Raw genomic sequence first — 6,000 nt, forward strand, 5'->3', positions numbered from 1 at the left:
TCTTAAATGTTAAAAGTAAGCCCATATTTACAACTTCATTTGGCAGCTTATTCCACACTCCCACCACTCTCTGTGTGAAAAAGTCCCCCCAATGTTCCCTTTAAACTTTTCCCCCTTCACCCTTAACCCATGTCCTCTGGTTTTTTTCTCCCCTAGCCTCAGTGGAAAAAGCCTGCTTGCATTCACTCTATCTATACCCATCATAATTATATACCTCTATCAAGTCTCCCCTCATTCTCTTTAACTCAATTTCTCAAGTCCCGGCAACATCCTTGTAAACCTTCTCTGCACTCTTACAACCTTATTAATATCCTTCCTGTAATTCGGTGACCAAAACTATACACAATACTCCAAATTCGGCCTCACCAATGCCTTATACAACCTCACCATAACATTCCAACTCTTATACTCAATACTTTGATTTATAAAGGCCAATGTACCAAAAGCTCTCTTTACTACCCTATCTATCTCTGACACTACTTTTAGGGAATTTTGTATCTGTATTCCTAGATCCCTCTGTCCTACTGCACTTCTCAGTGCCCTACCATTTACCTTGTATGTTCTGCCTTGGTTTTTCCTTCCAAAGTGCAATACCTCACACTTGTCTGTATTAAACTCCATCTGCCATTTTTCAGCCCATTTTTCCAGCTGGTCCAGATCCCTCTACAAGCTTTGAAAACCTTCCTCACTGTCCACTACACCTCCAATCTTTGTATCATCAGCAAATTTGCTGATCCAATTTACCACATTATCATCCAGATCATTGATATAGATGACAAATAACAATGGACCCAGCACTGATCCCTGTGGCACACCACTAATCACAGGCCTCCAATCAGAGAAGCAATTCTCCACTACCACTCTCTGACTTCTCCCGTTGACCCAATGTCTAATCCAATTTATTACCTCTCCATGTATACCTAGAGACTGAATCTTCCTAACTAACCTCCATGCGGGACCTTGTCAAAGGCCTTACTGAAGTCCATGTAGACAACATCCACTGCCTTCCCTTCATCCACTTTCCTGGTAACCTCCTCGAAAAACTCTAATAGATTCGTTAAACATGACCTACCATGCACAAAGCCATGTTGACTCTCCCTAATAAGACCCTGTCCATCCAAATACTTGTAGATCCTATCTCTTAGTACTCCTTCCAATAATTTACGTACTACAGATGTCAAACTTACCGGCCTATAATTTCCCGGATTACTTTTAGAGTCTTTTTTAAACAACAGAACAACATGTGCTATCCTCCAATCCTCCAGCACCTCACCTGTAGATAACGACATTTTAAATATAGCTGCCAGGGCCCTGCAATTTCAATACTAGTCTCCTTCAAGGTCCGAGGGAATACCCTGTCAGGCCCTGGGGATTTATCTGCTCTGATTTGCCTCAAGATAGCAAGCACTTGCTCCTCTTCAATCTGTATAGGTTCCATGACCGCACTACTTGTTTGCCTCATTTCCATTGACTCCATGCCAGTTGCCTTAGTAAATACAGATACAAAATACCCATTTAAGATCTCCCCCATTTCATTTGGTTCCATACATAGCTGACCACTTTGATCTTCAAGAGGACCAATTTTACCCCTTACTATCCTTTTGCTCTTAATATACCTATAGAAGCTCTTTGGATTATCCTTCACCTTGACTGCCAAAGCTACCTCATGTCTTCTTTTAGCCCTCCTGATTTCTTTCTTAAATGCTTCATTGCACTTTTTATACTCCTCAAGTACCTTATTTGCTCCGTTTCCTATACATATCATACATCTCTCTCTTCTTCTTTATCAGAGTTCCAATATCCCTAGAGAACCAAGGTTCCTTATTCTTATTCACTTAATTGTTCTATCACTTAATAAGATCATTTCTGAACTGATTGTAATCTCTTTGCTGTACTCTTGTAAATTTTCACCCCATCCCATCCACATTCATCAAAATTTGATCTACTGCTGTCTTGAAAATATCAAAGACTGATTCCTTTGGCCTTTGAAGAAGAAAGTTATGAAGATTCACAGTCCCTTGAGAGAGAAAAACAGTACTTCATGTCTGTTTAAAAAAGGGTTAATACCCATCAAAGATCATCATCCTCCAAAGTGGACCTTTCTTTTTAAATTTTCCCCCAGAAGGAAGACGCAGGAATGCAGAGGGAGTTGACCAATTGGATGAACAATTGGCATGAGGGTAGAATGCAGAGGCTGATGCTAGAAGGTTGATTCTCAGACTGGTGGCCCATGACCGGTGGTGTGCCTCAGGGGTCAGTGCTGTGCCCATTGTTACTTGCCATCTTCAGCAATAATTTGTATAAGAATGTACAGGGCATGGTTAGTAATTTTGCAGATGACACTAAAATAGGTATTAGAGTAGATAATGAAGTTGGTTATCAGAAATTATAGGGGATCTTGATCAGCTGAGTCACTGGGTTGAGGGGCGGCAAATAGAACTTAATTCAGATCATTGTGAGGTGCTGCGTTTTGGAAAGTTAAATCCACGTAGAACGTTCACAGTGAATGGTAGGGCCCAGGGGAGTGTCGCAAAACAAAGGTACCCTGAAGTATAATTATATCATTCCCTGAAAGTGGAGTCACAAGTAGACAAGGTGGTAAAGAAGGCTCTGGCACACTAGCCTTCATAAGTCAGAGTAATGGGTATAAAAGTTGAGATGTCATGGTGTAGTTGTACAGGACGCTAGCTAGGCTGCACCTGGAGAGCTGTGTTTAGCTTTGGTCAGCTTGAGATAGGAAAGATGTAATTGAAACAGAAATTGTGCAGAAAAGATTCACAAGAATCTTGCTAAGACCTGAGGGACTAAGTAAAAGGGAGAGGTTGGAAAAATTAGAGCTTTATTCCTTGGAGCATAGGAGACTGAGAGGAGAGCTTCTGCAGGTGTACAAGAACATGAGGGGCATAGACAGGGTTAATATATTCAAGCTTTTTCCCAGGATAGAGGAAACCAAGAACTAGAGAACAAAATTTTAAGGAGGAAAGGCAAATACTTAAGAGGAACTTGAGGGGCAACTTTTTTTTTACACAAAGGACGGATTCTACGTGGAATGAGCTGCCAGAGGAAGTGGTTAAGGCAGTTACAATAACAACTTTTGGATAGATACATGGATTTGAAAGGTTTGGAAGGTAATGGACCAAACACGAGCAAATTGATCTATCAAATGGATTTATTTTGAATGAGTCTTCTTGATCATCATAGAGCAGTTGAACTGAAGGCCTGTTTCTGTGCTACAGTATATAAATTTGTAACTAAATCTATGACTTGATTGCTCATTGGGATCTAATTCAATGTGCCTGAGTCTCTACTGTTAGTCTGAGCTTTCAATACAAAACATTTCCTTCATCCCCTCAATAGCCTTGAGGAAGTAAGGCCACACATCAAGTACAAATGTCCCAATGCAGTGTTTCAACCCAAAATGCTGCCAGTTCATTTCCTTCAACGGATGCTGCTCAACCCACTGAATTCCTCCAGTAAATTGTCTGTTGCTCTGGATTTCAGCATCTGCCATCTCTTGTATATTACAAACGTTTAGCCTGACTCTCCAACGGAATACTGAGGATGGGTACAAAATCGGTTGTGCCGTCTTTCAAAACAGTTCTGTGGCTAATGCTATCCGCCTGGCCCTACACTCATGTCTGGAACATCTGGAGAGTAAAGACCTACGTCAGATTATTGTTTATTGCTAAAGCTCTTCCTTCAATACTATATTTCCAAGCAAAATCATCTCCAAACTCCTAGATCTGGGACTCAACATTCCCCTTTGCAGCTGGATCCTTTGGGAGCATGATCAGTCGGGATAGGAGCAACACCTCTGCCACAGTTATTCTCAACAATGGCACCACACAAGGCCGTGTACTCAGCCCCCTATTTCTACTCCCTTCACACTCACGATTGCATAGCCAGATTCTACCCTCACTCCATCTATAGGTCTACAGATGACACCAGCACAGTGGGATGTATCTCAAAAAATGATGAGTCACATTATAGGAAGGAGATAGAGATGATAGTGAGATGGTGTCATGACAACAACCTTGTCAGCAAATCAAAAAGAGTGGCTCATTGACCTCATGAAGGGCGCAGTGCCCAGGTTCCTGTTGGCATCAACAGTACTGAGGTTGAGAGGGTTGAGAGAACATAGAACATAGAAATCTATGGCACATTACAGGCCCTTCAGCCCACAGTGTTGTGCTATCCATGTAACTTACTCTAGAAACTGCCTGGGATTTCACTAGTGCACGGCCCTCTATTTTTCTAAGCTCCATGTACCTATCTAAGGGGCTCTTAAAAGACCCTATTGAATCCACTTCCACCACCGCCTGTGTCAGTGCACTCCACGCACCCACCACTCTCTCAGTGAAAAAGTTACCCCTGACATCCCCTCGGTACCTATTTCTAAGCACCTTAAAACTGTGCCCTCTCATGTTAGCCATTTCAGCCCTGGGAAAAGGCCTCTGGCTATCCACAGGAACAATGCCTCTCATCATTTTATACACCTCTATCAGGTCACCTCTCATCCTTCATCGTTCCAAGGAGAAAAGGCTGAGTTCACTCAACATATTCTCATAAGGTACCCCCTCCAATCCAGGCAATATTCTTGTAAATCTCCTCTGTACTCTCTCTATAGTATCCACAACCTTCCTGTAGTGAGGTGACCAGAAATGAACACAGTACTCCAAGTGGGATCTGACCAAGGTCTTATATAGCTGTAACTTTACCTCAAGGTTCTTGTACTCAACAACAAAAGTTTCAAGTTCATAGGAGTGATCATCAGCAATAGCCTGTCCTGGTCCAGCCAAGTTGATGACACAGCTAAGAAAGTTTGCTAGCACTTCTATATCCTCAGAAGTCTAAAGAAATTTAACATCAGAATTAGAATTAGATTTTATTATCACTGACAGTTCTTATACTCCTCAAGTACCTCATTTGTTCCTTCCTGCCAATAACTCCTCTTTGAGCTGACATGGTAGCGTAGTGCTTAGCACAATGCTTTACAGTACAGGCGACCCGGGTTCAATTCCCGCCCCTGCCTGTAAGGATCTCCGTGTGATTTCTGTGTGACTACGTGGGTTTCCTCCAGGTGCTCCAGTTTCCTCCAACAGTCCAAAGACATATTATTTGGTAAGTTAATTGATCATTATAAATTGTCCCATGATTAGGCTGGAAATAAATCAGGGGATTGCTGGGCGGTACGGCTCAAATGGCTGAATGGCCCATTCCACTCTGTATCTCAATCGCATAAATATGCTGCAAAATGTGTTGCTTTGTGGCAGAAGTATAGTGCAATACATAAAAATTACTCTGAACTATAATGAGAATATATGCATGAAGCAATGTTCTGATGTTGGCTTTTGAGACAGATATGACAGTTGCCAGATGCTGCAGAGATTTGCACGGGTATAGTTTTATTTCCATTTCAGAGTATGTATTCAGCTATGCAGCCAGTGAAGCATCATAACCATTTATAATGTTAGGTTTCACCTTGTAGGAACTAAAAGCCTGCAAACCCTGCCATAGCTGGCGTGCAACCAATTGTGTCTCTAACTTCATTTAGATTTGACTTTCTGCTCTTAAGATGGCATTCCACAAGCCGTATCTAACCTCTGTAGAGTTCTGGATCACCAGTTTTGAACACCATAGATCTAGCCCTAAATAGGCCCCTAATCCATCCACAACTTCTGGTTTGAGTACATACAATATGTTCTCAAAGGTAAACACTCATCCACATAAGTCTTGATGAAGTTGATGACAACTGTGGCATATTCATTCAGATCTGAAGATGAATCCCTAAATAAGATCAAGTCCACCAGTTCAAAGCAGTCCTGTAAACACTTCTCCGCCTCCCTTGACCTCTCCACTGGTGCTGTGGTCCTCAGTCTCTGCCTATTTGCCTGGAGTTGAAGTACAGCCAGGTGATCAGACTAGCCAAAGTGTGGGCTTGGGATGTCCCAGCATGTCCCCTTTGACCCTCATCCATTTTTATTAATGCACCATAGAAAG

This window comes from Hemitrygon akajei, chromosome 8 (assembly GCF_048418815.1).
Source record: "Hemitrygon akajei chromosome 8, sHemAka1.3, whole genome shotgun sequence".
In the NCBI taxonomy this organism is placed as follows: Eukaryota; Metazoa; Chordata; class Chondrichthyes; order Myliobatiformes; family Dasyatidae; genus Hemitrygon; species Hemitrygon akajei.